The 18,340-nt window shown below is 35.0% G+C and overlaps 1 long non-coding RNA gene across 1 annotated transcript; it reads right to left on the bottom strand.

Annotated features, from left to right (window-relative positions):
- Positions 1-6,160: 6,160 nt before the first annotated feature.
- Positions 6,161-7,792, bottom strand: LOC122142005. The gene is made up of 2 exons (XR_006158274.1): positions 7,738-7,792; positions 6,161-6,557 (listed from the first exon to the last, which is right to left on the bottom strand). It is a non-coding gene; the product is annotated as an uncharacterized LOC122142005 (long non-coding RNA).
- Positions 7,793-18,340: the final 10,548 nt, after the last annotated feature.

Genomic DNA, 18,340 nt, shown 5'->3' with positions numbered 1-18,340 from the left:
TGCTGTGCTGAATCAGTATGAGTCTGTAATGCTTGCTCTCAGTGAAATGGCAGCTGGCAACACAGACACGGCTAACAGGGCAAATGGATGCATGACAGATTCCAGCAGGGTAATGTAGTTCTTGGTCTTCTGCTTGCCTTAGAGGCTATAGAAGAATTGGAGAATCTCAACACATCTCTCCAAAGTCGAACACAGACCATCAGTGGTATGCTTTCTGCTGTTGCCTATGTGAAGGATGCTGCTGCAAATAAAAGAAATTCAGAGAGGTTTCAAATTGTCTACACCAAAGCATCAGAAATGTGCCAAATCCTTGATCTCTCCTCCGATTGCAGTGCCCCCGCACTCGTAATCCCTCCTAAACGCCTAACTTGGTCAGGCTTGTGCACATGTGCATTCATCTTCATCTGAATATTACAAAATGGAGGTTTTACAAAGTGCTTGATGTTGTTGATATGCAGTTCAAAGAACGTTATGAGCAGGAAGGGTTGCTGATGCTAAGGAATCTGGAAAACATCCTCTTAACAGGGGTGGTCGATAATGTGGTACTAATGTACCCAGAACTGGACAAAATATCCCTTAGCACACAATTGGCCATGTTCAGATCAAAGCATAATATGCAGTCCAGCAGTGAAGCAGCTAGCATCCTTCAGGGGATGTGTCCAGAAGTCCGTAGTCTTTTTGATCAGGTGGAAACACTTGTCCGACTGCTTCTTGTCACTCCTGCGGTCCTCAGCAGAAGCTGAGAGACGTTTCAGTGGTCTCAGAAGGCTAAAAACATGGTTTCGTAGTACCATGACACAAACAAGGCTGAATAGTGTTGCTGTGTGTCATTTACACAAGGAAAAACTTGATCAATTAGAGAGAAAAAAAGTGCTCTACATTTTGTGGCCTGCAAGGAAAGCCGAAAAATTCAGTTTGGAAGTTTTGATTAAAATCTCACTTCGATCTTGAAAATATAAAAACTTGTAAATACATTGATTTAGGTTTTATTGATATATTTTCATAAAATGTATGTTGTATAAAATTACTGTAGATGTAATCTATATACTCATTTAACACTTGTTTTGTCCAACTGTTAAAAAGAAAAAGTTATTGTTCAAAATGTAGTGCAACTGAAATATTGTAAATATCATAAAATATCTTTATTTCATAAAAAATAAAGTATAGATGGTCTCCCATTGGTCTCAAAGTCCTGCAGTATTTTTAAATTTTGAGTATGATTTAACAAAAATAGGTTCCTGTAAGCTATCATGTCATGGGCCCAAATTTGAAAAAAAAGTAAAATGCCAATTGGTATTCTATTTAGAATTTATTATGAACATCAGCTTTGGGTCAAATCACCATACAGCTTCCCCCCCCCCCCACTTTTAAAATGGCTGCTACGCCCCTGAATACAATTATGAAGTAGCATAAATCTTTCAGTGAGTAAAACTGTCTGGGTCTATAGTAGGCTATTAAGGACTACACTATGGACTATTTATGGACTCAAATTAATTTTTAAATGATTATTATTTTAAATTATTGTCCCTGGATCAGTAGGATACTCTAATAAAGTAGAGGTGGCAGCGGACATATTCTGAGTATCAGTTCTGGTTAAAAAGATACGTTCTTATCATGTTTACATGAAATAAGCCTGCTCCCGAGCAGGTTTAAGTTTATGGACCTGTTGCCATGACAGCAACTCCGGGATGAGCTTCGAAGAACCAAATGATCAAAGATCATGCCAAATCGTCAACAGTCAAATCCAGCTAACTGAGTTAGCGACGTACGAAGAACGGGACCCAGGCAGTGGCGCCCCCAGAAAATTTTAATAGGGGTGGCCAGATGAGGCCACAGTAAATCTTGGGGTGGCACATCAAAAAATAAATAAAGAAAATAAAGGGTTTGGAATATTGACAAAAAAATTATATCTCTGTGATTTCATCGATAACGAAAATTAGACAATATTTTGCTGTGTGTGTTATTGTGCTGATATCTTATTTCTAAGTGTGCTGACAGCTGAGGCTTTTTTTTTTTTTTTTAACCTTTACGCCATTTTTTTTTCTAAAAGTGTGCACCATCTTTTAAGTCAGACACTTGCATTTGGACTGTTAACAAGCAAATGCAATCAGTATCAACAAAATTGATCTTTGCAATGCAGAGAAAACAGAAACTGCATCTGAAGTGCCATTTAGATGTTTTTACACACTGTTTAATGGAGGTCTGAGGGACATGGAATACTTTTAACCTGGAGTTACAAATTAATAAATAATGTTTTGATATTTTAAACATAAATACATTGAAAACTGATGTTTGAAATTGTTTAAAAAATGAAATGGTACCTTAAATGTGAAATTAAAACAGCCAGTAGGTGGCAGCATAGTGGCCACTGCAAATCATCCTAGGGGTGTCGATTTTTGTGTTGAGAGTTTATTCTTTGTTGGTATTTGAGCTCATCATCGTCGCATTTTTAGGCAGCTGGTCAAGGCGCGGTTGAATGTTCGTATAATAGTTTGAAAGCAAACGGAACAATTCCAAAAAAATAGATTTTTTTGTTTAATACTTCCTCGCTTTCTCTGTGACCACGCAACGGAATATCTTTGTCTATAAGCGGTAGTTTCGTTTGTGAGCGCAGGTGTCCTTTGGTATCCTGGTGCTTCTTACATGCTTTACTTAGATGATTCAACTCTTTAAATCCATCCTGTGTACATTTTGCTTATAGCTCAGGGAAATGCCTGCAGGATACAGAAAACTGCATCGCTGGCTGTGCTGTATTCCAATCAGCTGAATCTCTCATACCATCGCAAAGAAAAACATCGTGGTTTTCCTTGTATTGTATAATAACTGGAAATCGTTGCAATTTTGGCTGCATGGGTGGCTCGTCCATATCAGACAGGTCTGCTGGTGGAGTTCCAGAATCCTTTGACACTGACTCTTATGGTTCATTAGCAGACGCCCCGTGCATTGATGGCGACAGTGGCCTAGGCTCATTAGCAGGAGACTGAGGTTCATCTGCAGTGTTATTGTTGGTTTCTTGATGCAGTAAAATTGTAATGTCCAACTTAGACCTTTTAAAGTACTGACTAATTGATATTTGCTTCCCCTTTTAAAAATTAAACTCAAACGCGCGATTACCATGGGCGAAGGCTAAAAGCAGCCAAATCTATTAAATACAAACATCATGTCTTTTTAGGCAAGAACCAGACAGTGGTGTCATATAGGCTAATAAATATGTTTAATGGAACTGAATTTGTATTTTACGTGATTACAGTTTTTAATTAAAACATTAGAAATTGATAATTATAGAACTTTCCACGGATAGCCTATTTAAACGGCGAATAGAAAATAAAGTGACATTATAACTTTGATCTATCGCGAGTTTAAGTGCTCTCTCTCTCTCTCTCATAACTTTGTTTTTTTCTCTCTCTCAACAAAAAAAACGTCCTTATAATCACTAAAGCTGTCTGCACTGCAAAATGAATCTCTAATTTACATTGTACGTAGGTCTATATCTGCTAATGCTTCCCCGGCCTTACACACGCTCCGCCTACGCTCCTTCAGTTTATACTTTCACTTTTAACTTGGCACACATTCAGGAGAAGCTGTGACGTCGAGCAATCAACGTCAACGCCCCTCCTATTAGTCATCCAATCGGCAGCTTTGAGGTGCTCTACTCTTGTTGCAGACCGCATTGCAGCATCCTTCTTCATGCCATCTTCATGCCTACAGTCAGGTAGGGCAAACTGGATAGTCAGACACCTATAAATGTATAAGTTGTATGTATTTACCATGTTTCTGAGATGGCTGTTTTTTTTGTTATATACTCGCATTATAAGCAAAGTTATAATTTAGATTTAGAATAACTAATGTGGAGATCATTTGTTGGTATGAGTGCAATAATTGCAAGTCATTGCTCAAAAGATAAAATAAAATCTCTGTTGTTTTTGATGCTAGTTCACCCAGAGGCTCGCGCCGGGGTCTGCAGTCACGTGTTCCTGTTTTTGGTGTCACTTTCATTAACATTGAAAAATAAACATTAAAAACCTAAGCAAGCAACAGGCAAACTGTGCAAGAGTTATGCCGGAGAACATCAGTCAATTCACTATAGAGAAAGTGAAAGTAAGAAAAAAAAAAAGAATCTGACAGAGCTTTCTAACTCTGCATTAACGGCTGATATTCTCTGAGACAATGAGACAAAAGATGAAATTACTTCAACATATGCTGATAACGGTATATAACTGTCTTAAATTATTTCCTTAATATTATAGTGAAAAACATGAGAAGATACGTATAGATAAACAGGTTGTTTTTGAAAATCGATGTACGAAATAAAGCTGCTCTTAATTTTCATTGATGACTGCAGTGTTAATATATTTTAGTACAGGCCTATAATTAATTCCATAATTAATAGACCTGTTTAAAAAAATAGAAATAAAAAAATAAAACTTTTTCAATGAGGAGTAAGCTAATAGCCTAGGCTTTAATTATCCTCACAGCGCATCATGCGATGATAAGCGAAGAAATTATTTCGTGGCAATAATTTCATGTAATTTAATAATAAAAGTAACCTACTAATAATAATATTATGCCTAACAATAGGAAGAATGTAACAGGCCTACAATAATTGGAAATGCTAAATCATCTTATAGTATTGCCGATTTTTTGATGCTTTTGACAATATTTGTGGCTATTGTCTGAGCACGGAGTGTGTTCCTGTTCGCTATGCCATTGCCGATTTTTGTTGTTTTGTTTTATTATTTGTTTTGACTTTGTTTTTATTTTTGTTGGTTTTTGGAGTTTTGTTGGCACTTAGCATTGAGAGTGAAAAAAAGACTAAAAAGTGTAAAAAAATTGTAAATAAAAAAATAAATCCCTACTTTCTTTTCTATGTGCGTTCCTAAATTTTATTAATTTGTATGTGTCATATTTGGTAATATTATATAATAACAGTGGCATATCCTCCACCCCAGGAACACGATCGAGTTAACGTTAGACGCGTTATTAACAACATCGGGATAACGTTCGACTCAGCATTATTTGCGTGTCGCTGTGGATATGGCTGGGTTGTTTTTGTATTTGTGTGTTTGTGGTTTTTGTGTGTGTGTGTGTTTGTTTGTGTTTGTGTGTGTGTGTTATTTCGGTGGCCCTTGTGGGATGTGGTTTGTGGGTTCTTTGTTGTGTTAAGTTTAGTTTCTTGTTTTTCTTCTGATCAGACACCACATCTCATTTTGTAGCAGATCTAAATTGATGTAATGCCTTTTTATGTCTGCAAAATTCAATAGTAAAGAAATAAGTTAATGTTTTGGGACTTTATTTCTATTGATATATTTCTGTATAGTAACTTTCTGTAACACTTAATAAAAATAAAAAACATTTGAAGAAAAAAAAAGTCTATTGTGCCAATTATGCGTGTATATTACTAAATGTCCATAATTTACCAGGATTAAAAGGCTTATAATTGTCTATTGTGACAATTATGCGTGTATATTACTAAATGTCCATAATTTTACTCTCAGTCAAGACTTCACCCATGATTTACAAATCGTCCAAATAAAAAATCACTTTCAGATTTTCATCAAATTTTCCATAATCCGTTGATGAAATATATAGTTTAGTGTGTGTTGATTGTTGTATACACTCTTAAAAAATAAATGTGCTTCACGATGCCATATAACCATTTTGTCTAAATGGTGCTTTACTAACGTTGCAGTCATTAAACTCCAGCATCCTCAAGCCATCTTCATGCCTACAGGTAGGGCAAAACTGATAGTCAGACACCTATTAAACTATACTTTTATAAGTGTTATAATTCTGTCATTCCATGATGCAAATAGAACAAAAAAAATCAGCTCAAATAGCATGTCGAGATAATTTGGCGATGTGCTTTTGAATGTTTGGTCTAATGGAAACTCACAAGATAAGATGCTATATGTATTTCGGGAGAAATTGATGAATTAGGCTTTATGTTAACCTGACAGACCCACACGACAGCAGCGCGCATTATAGATCAAATATGCTCATTAAAGTTGTTTAAACGACAAAACGAATTAAATAAATAAATATAGGTAAATATAGGACAGAACATCTTGGGTTAATTTTACCCAAATTGGGTTGTTTATTTAACCCAGCATAAAGGGTTGATTTAACCCAGCTATGGTTTATTAATTTTTACTATACTAGCTTTTTTTTTTTTTTTTTTTTTTTTTACTTCATACATTAAATAATGTTTACAGATTAATTTAAATCCTCTATTTTTTTCTAACATAGCCTACTCCACACAACCACTGGTTGCATGATAACTTCCTTTAATTTCCTTTATGTATCATTTACAGCATTATTTATATCGTTTTAATAGGCTATAGATATTCCCCATATTTAAACTCGCTTAACAAACATTCAAAGTAAAAATTAAACGTTAAACAGAAGTAATTTCCACCGTAACTGCGCCGCGCCGCGCCGCGCCGCGCTGGTTCTCGTGCCCGAGCTGGAGTCGTGTTCGGCGGGGGAACTGCTCACGGCTGAGACCGCCGCCATGCGTTTCACTCATAGCCGAAATATACTGCGACTGCCTTTATGACCTGCCCAAAAACAACCAGTAAAAACGCTCTAAGGGAAATATTTTTAACATCCAAAGTATTTGTATTCTGTATCTTTATGATTAAAATCTTTTATGTTATGCAAAGTATCAGGCTTTTCCATCACGCGAAAAGACCGTGACACTCTTTAAAGGTGATTCATAATGCGCGCCTGTATGTTGCTCTGCATAAAACTATATACAGCACAGCAACGATTTTATAGCTAAAATATAATGTATACAAACCTGTAGTTTATTTTTCCTGCTATTGACATTTTTAATAATTTTGAAAAAAACAAACTGAAAAAAAAATAATCCCATTCATGGAAACACTAGTGTTAATACTGTTACAAACAAATAATTAAACATTTACACCTTGACAAAACTGTAAACAAATAAATGTGACTCAAATATCTTAGAACTTTAAAAAACATTTCATGTAGGCCTACCTAAAAATACAATTAAAACGAATAAATTCAATTCAAGTTTATAAATAAAATGCTATGTAGTTCTTTCCTGTACTAAATGGAGGTCACTGATTGGGAAAATTCACACAAGACATTTTAAGAAATTGACAAGCCTCAAAATAGCTGTATGTAAACTTTTTTTTCACATTTTCGGGTTTTTCAGCAGGAAGTTGTCATAAAGCTTGGGTAAACTTTGAGAGCAGTGAATGGGAGAGTAACACACATATATTTTTTTGCATTCTCATTTGCTCAAATAGCAGAATAAAAACTTTTATTGATAACAGCAGTCAGAAGAGAGAACGATGTCAAATTTAGCGTCCCTCCCAAAGACCCTGTATTAGAAACACCCTCGCATTAGCGTTAACTGTTTTTTTGTACAAAGTATAGTGTTATCAATGTACATCATTAAAAATTGCGACGATGCTGATGGCCGCTGAAACGCATCATCAGTCTTGTGAAAATGGTCCATGATCTCCTCTTGAATATCCAACAGATGCAGCAGAAAAGAGTGCACTTTAGTGTACTTTTAATTGCTTTTCTGTGTAATGTTGAACAGGCACTCAACGCATCATCAGTCTTGTGTTTTTTTTTTAACTGTTTGATTCAGTTCAGTGTAACAGTGTATACAGCCATATATAATTTTGGATTAGGCCAACCTGAAACACTATTTCAGTTATTTCAATGTCAAATAAACAAAACAGATAATTAAATACTTACTATAGTGCTGCTCTGTTGAGATTTAAAGAGAACTCATGTATACTGGATTTTTGAGGAGAGAAAATGATAAAAAACTGTTTTATGTAGGCTAACTTATGTCTAAATTACTCGAAAAATAGGCTAATAGCTTAAAACATGTAACATGGATGTGTAACTATTTAACAAAACGTAAACGACAACTAATAATTTAGAAAAGAAGCCTAAAAGAAGAGTTGAACATAATGAGTAAACCTAACTAAAATCATTGTTTGTGCTATGACCTTGTGACTGTTAGTCTCCATTTCGACCCACAAATTTAATCAGATTCGTTAACATCTCGGCTATTAAATTAAGGGTTAAAACACACATTTTAAAATAAAAACATTCAGGTAAGCGTGTCAGTCTAGGATTACATCTGTGTATTTATTTCGGAGCCTTTACTCACCTTGAGCAGCGGTTGGTTCTTTGAGGAAAGGAGCTCCTGCACAAACTGCAAAGACTATGGTTCCTCAATGAATCCTATTATGAGAAAAAGAGCTTTGAGGCACTTAAAATACATTTTTAAGTTATACATTAAGTTATAAAAAAAAATACATTTTTAAGTTATCAATGGGGTAATCAAAAGGATATCCGAGGCGCCTTTAGTTCCCAGAATTGTTTTATCGAAATTAGGGTAAGGGTGGAGGAATGATTAAGGGATATGAGTAAGAAGTAGGTTTAGGGTGGAGGCAGATGTTGTATTTCTCAAATAAAGAGGCTGTTTCTCAATAAATACTGCTGACATTTTCATAACAACAAATATTGTTACATCACTTCACAGCGTCCTTTTCTCATTGTGCTCTTTATATCAATTATCACATACTGCCCTCCAGTAGTAACAACAGAAATAACAACCACATATTAAATAGTACAGTAGGTAATTTACTTTCCACCTGTGATTTTCCTTCTAACCACAAACCCTCTGTAGGGTCGAGATGAATGTTGAGCGAAAAACCACAAACTAAACCACAAAACCCTCTCCAAGTGTTTCGGTTAACATCATCTCCAGCTTTGCTGTGTACTGTGGGACGGACTTGACTGACTGGCACTCATTTGACCAGTAAACATGCCCCCTGTACATTGGCACTCCCCCCTTGCCAGTTATCAGATAAAGTATATTCTATTTGAGTATGAATCATTTTTCTAGTAATATAGGCTTTTGTTTATTCTGTGCTCTGGGAGAAGTAGGGTTTTCCTCCAAGTCCAGGGAAGAGAGTTCAGTTCTGGAATCATCGAACATGCAAAGCTCCAATACAACAAGTGAGTCAATAAACTATTGTGTATTTTATTTATTAAAACTTTCATAAACTGTTAATTTGTAAAAAAAAAAAAAAAAAAAAAAAAAAAAAAAAAAAAAAAAAAGAAAGAAGAAGAAGAAGAAGAAGAAGAAGAGTGAGGTTTATAGTATTTGTGTGCAAAATATATGTTGTTTATTGTATCTAAATATTTCTGTTGACTGTAACTGTAAGAAAGTTAACATAATCACTCTGCATTCAACATTTCGTCTGAATAGTTCAAACAACTAATTATATTTAGTAATGTCAACGTTTTTTTACAAAAACAAGGAAGAATGATTAATAACGAATTCAAATGTTTATTTAAAACAAAAAACGTGTTTAGAGTGTGGGGTAAAAACATCAGCAATACTGAACGGTTTGTCTTGTGTTTTGTAGCAGGTTTCTGTTTTTTAATAATCAGTGTTGAGTGACAGAGTTAACTAATTATTATTAGTTGATATGAAGCTGTGTTCAAGCCCTTTCCAAAACTGTTTTCATTTTGTCCATAGCTTTACCAACGCTATCTCACGCCAATTCGTACATATTTTACGAGGTGGCTAATTCGTACGAATTCGTACGACCTCACTCGTACGATTTCATACGATTTGGCTAGACCCCAGTAACGGTTAAGTTTAGGGGCGGGGTTAGGTGTAGGTCATTCGTACAAATTCATACGATTGTGCAACTCGTAAAATACGTACGATTTGGCAAAAATCGTATGAATTTGTACGAGTGGTGGTCGTACGAATTAGCCACCTCGTAAAATATGTACGAATTGCCGTGAGATCGGGCTGATCGTATCACAAAAGTTATGGCTATCTGAAGTTGGCTGATTAATGTGATTTTCCAGAATGGAATTGTGAAAAGGGAGACGGGTTTCACTGAGAAATCTACTTAACGATCGCTGTCTGTCAGGAGCGCTATACTGCATCACACAAACAGACTAACGTTAACTTGAAGAGGACAGTTCTCCGTTGCTTATTATGTCACGTCATTTATTTTGATAGGTTAACTATTTTTGTCAGAGTTGGACTTGTAACCCGAAGGTTGCAGGTTCGAGTCTCGGTGCTGGCAGGAGTTGAATGAACAGCGCTCTCTTCCACCCTCAGTACTAATCACTGAAGTGCCCTTGAGCAAGGCACTGAACCCCCACTTGCTCCCCTGGCGCTGGATATATAGCTGCCCACAGGGGCGTAGAATTGGGGGGGACACCTGGGACGTGTCCCTACCAATATCCAGTGAGTGCCAAACTGTCCCTAGCAATAATTTTGATCAAATTTGGGATTTGTATTTTTGTGTATGTTTTTGTAATTTCGGGCGCATCTGTTAAAGTTTTATGTAGAAAACTGTGTGCTTTCAAGGACACGCATTTAATACATGGCGAATGTAGTATAGTTCACCGGAGGATAAGCGCAGCACCACGATTAGAACAACTCACGGGTATTTTTACCCAATTCAAGACAGCAGTCCAAAACAGTTAATATAGAAATTCACTTCAGGAATGAACAAAGTTTCATCGATGAGTTTGAAGTTTTGAAGGTGTTTGACAAGACGGAAAGAGAAAGCACAATCTATGGCTATTATTAGCTCTGCGCAATCTATGTACGGACAAAACAAGGTTGTGCGGTAAGATACACGATCTTCCAATCTAGCATAAAGTCATTATGAACATTAACAATAATTTGGGACAAATAATACGGACAAAACAAGGTTGTGCGGTAAGATACACGATCTTCCAATCTAGCGCAGGATTTGGAACAGCATTCTGAGCCGCCGCGGACAAACTTTCACTTTAAATTGATGTTGTTTAACAAATCAAATGTTAGCTGAAATTAGGGCTGGACGATATATCTAACGATATGATCATGGGCATCCAGTCAGTAAATCTGGTTCCTTGATTACCGCTAAATCGCCATCACCTGCTTTCAAATGGAGCGGCAATTAATATACAGAGCCGTAGATAACTGACAAGGTACGCAATATCGCGTTCATTATCGAAGGCGATTCATCTGGGATAATGAACGTGATATTGCGTACCTTGTCAGTGATCTACGGCTTTGTCTATTAAATGCCGCTCCATTTGAAAGCAGGTGATGGCGATTTAGCGCTAATCAAGGAACCAGATTTACTGACTGGATGCGCATGATCATATCGTTAGATATATCGCCCAGCCCTAGCTGAAATATCCCCAAAGTAGAGAAACATTGAAATAAGATCGTGTGGTTCAATCAGATGCGCATGAAAGTTGTGTTCGTTATTACAGCAGAGTATTCTTTCAGAATTATCCTGGGACCAATTTGATTAATATTAAAATAAAGTGATGCGTGATAAAGACCACCAGCACTCTGATGCTGATGTTGTTGGTTCACAAAATAACAATTGTGTAATTATTGTCTGTTAAACATACTTAAAAAAGAAAAAAATATGTTGAAAAACATTAAAACAGCGAAAATCATTGGGTGTTTTTTTTGGGGGGGGGGGGGTGATTGGGGGTACTTGGCCCTTGGTTGCCCACTACTCTGGGGGTGTGTTGACTTCTCACTGCTGTGTGTGTGCACTTGGATGGGTTAAATGCAGACCACCAGTTCCGAGTATGGGCTAGCATACTTGGCAAATGTCACAACTTTCACTTTCACTATAAGAAAGCAACCTCCGCAGTGTTCTTAACATGAGAGAAAGACAACGCCTTTTCCGCTTGCTGCAATAAATCGTTATTTTTCTGCACTAAACAATTTAATTTTGCCAATATATTTTCAGAGATGATAGACAAGATGTTATAGAATAATAATTGAATGAATACCTAATTTTGACAAAACACTTACATACGACCTATTTTTAGAATTTCATGAAAACGTCCCAAAGCGACATACTCAGAGCCGACATAAGCAAGCAACATAGGCCCCCCAAGAGTACAGCCTACAGATTTTTTTTTTTTTTTTTTTTTTTTTTTTATCTTAATTTTATTATTTTTTGTGATATAGCCTTTAATGCAAATGGGCAATGGTAATTATAGCTACAAAAAAAGCAAAATATTAAATGATTAAATAAAAGTGTAAACTATAGGCTAAATGTTTTTTTTTTTTTTTTTGCTAGTAGTTAATTGAAATGTCTATTTAAATGCCTGAAATGCACTTTTTTTTTTTTTTTGTTGGTAGTTATGTAACTGTAGCTAGTTGGGGATTAGTGACCACTGTGGTGCATCGATAAGAATGCAATTAGATGCTGTAAATCTCTTTGATGGGTTTATTGACAGTCAGCAGAGGATTATCTGTCTTCATGAATGTACAGTATGTGTGGTTCTACAATAAACAATAAAAGAAAGAAAATATCAGCATACAATTAAACAACAGTGCTGACATGATTAAATTAGTAAAACTAATAAATTGTAATTATTATACCTTTCCCTTTAAGTAGCCTAGCTGGTTATACATATCAAATAACCAAATAAAATACCAGGTAACACACATTATCTTCTTACTGAATTAAAGAACAGCCTTCATACTGCTAGTTCTCAATACTATCAACCCGAAAAACATAGTTCTCTACTACTCAACCATAATTACACTCAAGTAATAACTATACAGTGTCAGGTAAGCACACACATAAGCATAATATTAATATAAACAATAAAACTAGGCATTAGCATGATACTAGCGAACTTTATGCTAACATACTACATATCAATGGAGTATCTAAGAATAGACTCCTTTTACAACCTGACGCACCGAAACACATATGTAAACATTTACACCAGGGTACTCGCATGTCTCTGAACGCACACATGTACAGATAGCGGCACGGACGACAACTATTCACCTCAGAAATATCTACAATGCGTTTCCCGGCCAATCTCACGACCAACTCAAAACGAAACTAAAAACTGTCGTCGCGAAAACTGAAAACGAAGCCGCTGATTGGCTGATCCCTGTTACAGCGAGTCCTTCTTCACTAATTGTTTTTTTTATTTAGATGTATGGCTGTAAGCGCCTTTGGTTCAGGAATGGAGAAAGAACGTGTTCACTTCAGGAAGGAGATTTCTTGCAGTTGATGTCAGTCGCTTTCAAAGTTTCACTCTGACTCCTCAAAAAAAAAAAAAACGCAATTCTCTACCACTGAGCCACAGGAACTCTAATTATAGATCTTCTTGAAAGTGGATGTTATGCCTACATGAATAATAATAATAATTATAATAAGAATAAGAATTATTTTGAGGCAAAAACAAACAAACAAACAAACAAAAAAAACATAAATTATATAATCTTGGGTCGAACAGTCATCAGGGGTTAAAGAGGGGTGTTATACAACACACATATTTATTGTTGGGTTTTGCTATGGTATGGTGTGGACTTTGAATCCCAGTAATTAAGTTTTTGGCCTCATCTTCTGTTAATGCAGACAAGGCCTATATCAGAAACGGTCTCACTTTATATTAAGTGGCCTTAACTACTATGCACTTACATTTAAATTAATCATTTGGTACAATGCACTTACACGTTTTTACATTGTACTCATATTTTAAAAATACCTGCATGCAATTACATCTGTAATTAATTTCTGTAATTACATTTAGAATAAGCCTAAACTGTTTAGCCATCCCTTACCTTAACCCACCCTTAAACCTACCCATATACCACCAAACCTGTCCCTAACCTTATATCCCACCTCAACAGATGTGTTTTGCAATACAATATGAACACAATAAGTACATTGTAATTATTTTTTAATATAAGTACATAGTAGTTCAAATATAAAGTGGGACCCAGAAACAATGAGATGTTTAATGATTCATTTGCTTGAAGAAAGTTTTCTGTGAGGGTCAGTGTTAGAGGATAGAATACACGGGTGTGCATCCCTCTCAGCGAACACTTCAGATTGACTGACTCTGTCTGAATTAAAATCTAAAGTTAAACTGGAGCTCACCAGATGGCGCTATACTGCTAGCATGAGTAACTGTAATGTACAGGAACTGTAATGTACTTCTGTCCAGGTCCTGCAGTCACACACGTGTGTCCATCAGTGTCCATCTGTCTGTCTGCTGTCTGGAAGATGATGACTTCTGTCTTTCCCTGTGCGTGTATGTCTTCTGCTTTCTTTCTTTTTTTTTCTTGAAAAAGAGTGGTATTAATTTATTAATTTGTTCCTGAATAAATAGAATACACCGTGTTTAAGCTGTCATTTTTATCTTCTCTTAAATTTACAGCTAATGGTTTCACAGAAATGGATATTCCTCTCTCTGTTGAGGAGACCAGACCAGATCCAGACCAGAGTTCAGTGCGTCCATTCACTTACGGAGGATGATGAGGATGATGAAGAGCAGCTTGATGAGTCAAGAGATAAAACAGTGAACTGGAAATTCAGTTTTTCTGAACTTTGTATAAAATGCTTTCCATCTCTGATTAGAAAAATTTCCGTGCCTTTAAAAGTTTTGCTCTTAATGGGTTTCCTGAAATCATTCACTTTTCATTAATCAAATTGTTAAATCATTCGGTTAAATTATAAGATAATTAAAATTTTAAATAAAAATAAAATAAAATGAAAATGTTTTAAAAATAAAGTATTTTATTTGTTTACCTGCATGTCAACATCAGAACCTCTGTGGTGGTAAATTATAGAAATATGAACATAAAATCTCAGGGGGACTAAAATATTAATGTTTTTGATATTATAGCTCAGTGGGGATTCACTAAGTATTTTATTTGTTTTTCTAAAGTTGTAGTAGGTGTTTAGTGGCTACTAAGAGATTTTTCCCATATCTCCCTTTATACATACATTACTCAATTACAAATTACTTTTATTTTTGTCTGGGCAGTGATAAATAACAAAAATGGAATCCTTAAATTAAATAAGAACAATTTACACCAATTATTCTATGCAGAAGTTTACACCTCACTGCGTGGCTTTTAATGTAGAGCTGCATAGATGGAGATTTTGCAAGTCAGTCAATCTGGACACAAACCTGTAGTCCTGCAGGAAACAGAGGTTCACCCACTTGGCAGTTTTTTGTAACATGTTTTTTTTTTTGGGGGGGGGGGGGGGGAAATGGTGTCTAGTTAATAATTTTTAGGAAGTCACAGAGGTCAGATGTCTCATGGGGTTTGTTTGGTGGCCATCTTGAAATGTTGTCATCATGAGTGGGTAAAAAAAGCAGATTTTCATAACTCCGGAACCATACAATATACAAACACTAATGAACCCACTTTTTCATGACACCAAGGAATCAAATGGAAAGGTGATTAACATGGTACAACAACACATTATAGGCTCATAATGATGTAACTATTTTATTCTGCAATAGTTTCCTGCATTATTCCAACTGAAACTAGCTTTTCTCTTCAATCAATTGAAAGGATGTTAAATGGATGGCAGTCACATAGATGACAATCTGATAACACTAGCTAATTAACAGCAAAAGTCATCAAAACCCCATTTCACTGATCATCATCAGCCTTAAATACTGTGCCAGAAAATCAAAACAAAGCTCTGTAAACACTTGCATTTATTCAACACTATAAGTGTGTCCCAAAGATCTACACACACTTGTGGTCTTCTTCATGCTCACTTATACAGGAGATACTCATGTAAGTAGACAAGGGCTCAAGTGCAAGACTGTAAGTGTGTGTATTTGGACAAGCCCAGTGTGGATTCAGTGTGTGTTAAGGGGGCTGCACTTTGATATCACGCCCATGTGCTCTCAGGAGGCCAAGACCACAAGTGTGTGTATTTAGACAGGCCCAGAATCTTTCAGTTTGTTCATTTGTTCACTTGGGTTCTTCTCAATCATTCTTTTAAACCTGTCTGAAAAAATCACATCTGGTTTTAATTTACAAAAGTGACCTTCAAAGATAAAAAACAAGAGTTCCCACACATTTGACAAACTGATTTTCACTTTTCCAGATATTAGTGGTTATTGTTTAGAACTAATATTTTAGAGGCACTAAAATTTGAAAACTATATTAAAAAAAAAAATAATTAAAAAATGCAAAACTATAATATCCTTGCTAGATGCGTCAATAACAGTCGTTACGGAGACGCCTTGTCTCGCATAACTGATTTTATTCGTTGTTGTACTGATTCTAGTTAATTCGGATGTTAGTATATGTTCTCAAAACTCTGTTCTGTTTTTTAAGGGGCAGGTTATGAAGTCAGTCACGGCATTTTTCAGCTACAAGTGAAGCGCCAGGCGGGTCTGGGGGGAAAAGCAGCACATCTCCGGTGTTCTGATGATTTGTGCTAACCTGTCCAGCATGATATTAATAAGCAGCGAGGCTTTATTAACATGTACACCTACCCTTGCATTAATCTGATCAGATTATCAGCGACACACCGGCAAGAGAAATATTTTTGAATTTTCTCAATCAGAGTCACAATGTGGTGGATCTAGAGAATGCATGTGCCACATTTTACCATTAAACGTAAAAATGCACAAATAAATAAAATATAGGTCTAAGTAGTCACCAAATAGTACAGCTATATTAATGAGACTCTTATTTTTTTATCTCAACAACAGGTCATTATCCATTACCTTCAATAAATGTCAAGTATTAAAAAGTGTTGGACTTGTCAAGTATTAAATTTTTTTAGTTAAACGGTGAGTTAAACAAATGCACTTTTACTATAGTAAATATTTCCGTAGGCCTATGGCAAAATTAATGTCCTGACATAAAAGTATCAGTACATTTTTACTCTCTTTTTCAGTATAATCATATGCTACAGTTGCACAAATATCCTTAAACGTAAAATAAATTATAACGAAACCTTTATTTAATAACTTCATGTGCATTTTTCAAAACGTATTTCACCTATATCATCATGGATCTTTAAAACCTAAAACGTAAATTCTGTAGTTTATTTTTAATAAACCTGATATTGTATACTACATATTGTTGGCTCATGTGACAAATTGTCAGGAGGCTAACGAGGGAAACACAGGTGGAGCAACTAAAACAATAATGAGGTAACAAGATGGACGGGATCAGACAATAGACAGGAGAGAGCACATGGCACCAAACAAACACAACACAAGCCACGTGCTCACAGAAAAACACAGTGTCCTCTGGTGGCCATCCTGAGCATCACCAGCTGAAGACTGTGACATCTACCATGCCAGATGGATGTTGAAGTTGGGAATTATAAGTATTTATTTATTTATTTATTTATTTATTTATTTATTTATTTATTGTCGGTTTGACCATCTAAAATAAAATGTAACTATATATTTATAATGTTTTGTATTGTATATTTATTAAGTTCCCAGTTTTTATTTATATTTTTTTATGTTTTTATTTGTATGTTTATAAGTTAATCAGCACGTGAAACAGTCTGGATTACAGTCTGATGTAAATATATGAATTATATAGATCCACATATATATATATATATGAAATATGTTTGATATATATATATATATATATATATATATAAATATATGAATTATATAGATCCACATATATATATATATATGAAATATGTTTGATATATATATATATGTTTAATATATATAAAATATTTTCTAAACTTTAAATGTAGTAAAGTGTTAGTTCAAGACTTTGTTGCTTGTGGAAACCTCACATGCCTGAAAGGTGTTTAAAACCTTACTTGCACTTTTGAAAACTGTTCACCAAAGACAAAATTTCAGTCCAGCAGAATTTTCTGCACACTTAACCACAAAGGTCAAAATGAGCATTGTGAATGTAAAAGTGTCATGTTACATTTATAACAATCATTGTTAATGTTTGAATTATATTTCAGGGCTGCTCGTGAAGACCAATAATCAAGAGATGTTGTGACAACCTGGACAGAAGTCAGTTCCAGATACACCCTCCACTCCAGATGTCTCATTTACAAGGATTGCTGTCTTCTAGCATATTATGTGTTCTCCTCAGACTAGGTGCATGCAGATATTACTCAGGGACATGAAACCGTGAATATTGCAAGAATAGGGAATGGATCTTATTTAAAATAGAATGTTAATTGCTTAAATATTAAATATATACTGCCGTTCAATAGTTTGGGATCAGTAAGACTTGAAATGTTTTTTTGTTGTTGTTGTTGTTTTTTTAAGAAGTCTCTTATACTCATCAAGGCTGTATTTATTTAATCAAAAATATATATAAATATATATATATATATATATATATATATATATATATATATATATATATATATATATATATATATATATATATAAAAACCGCAAAAAACAGTAATTTTATTACAATATAAAATAATGGTTTCTATTTTAATATCCTTTAAAAAATTATTTATTTCTGTGATGTAAAGCTAAATTTCCATCAGCCATTACTCCAGTC

This window comes from Cyprinus carpio, chromosome B23, assembly GCF_018340385.1.
Source record: "Cyprinus carpio isolate SPL01 chromosome B23, ASM1834038v1, whole genome shotgun sequence".
Taxonomy (NCBI): domain Eukaryota; kingdom Metazoa; phylum Chordata; class Actinopteri; order Cypriniformes; family Cyprinidae; genus Cyprinus; species Cyprinus carpio.
The sequence above is the reverse complement of the archived record's forward strand: the minus strand, read 5'-3'. Positions and strand labels throughout refer to the sequence as shown.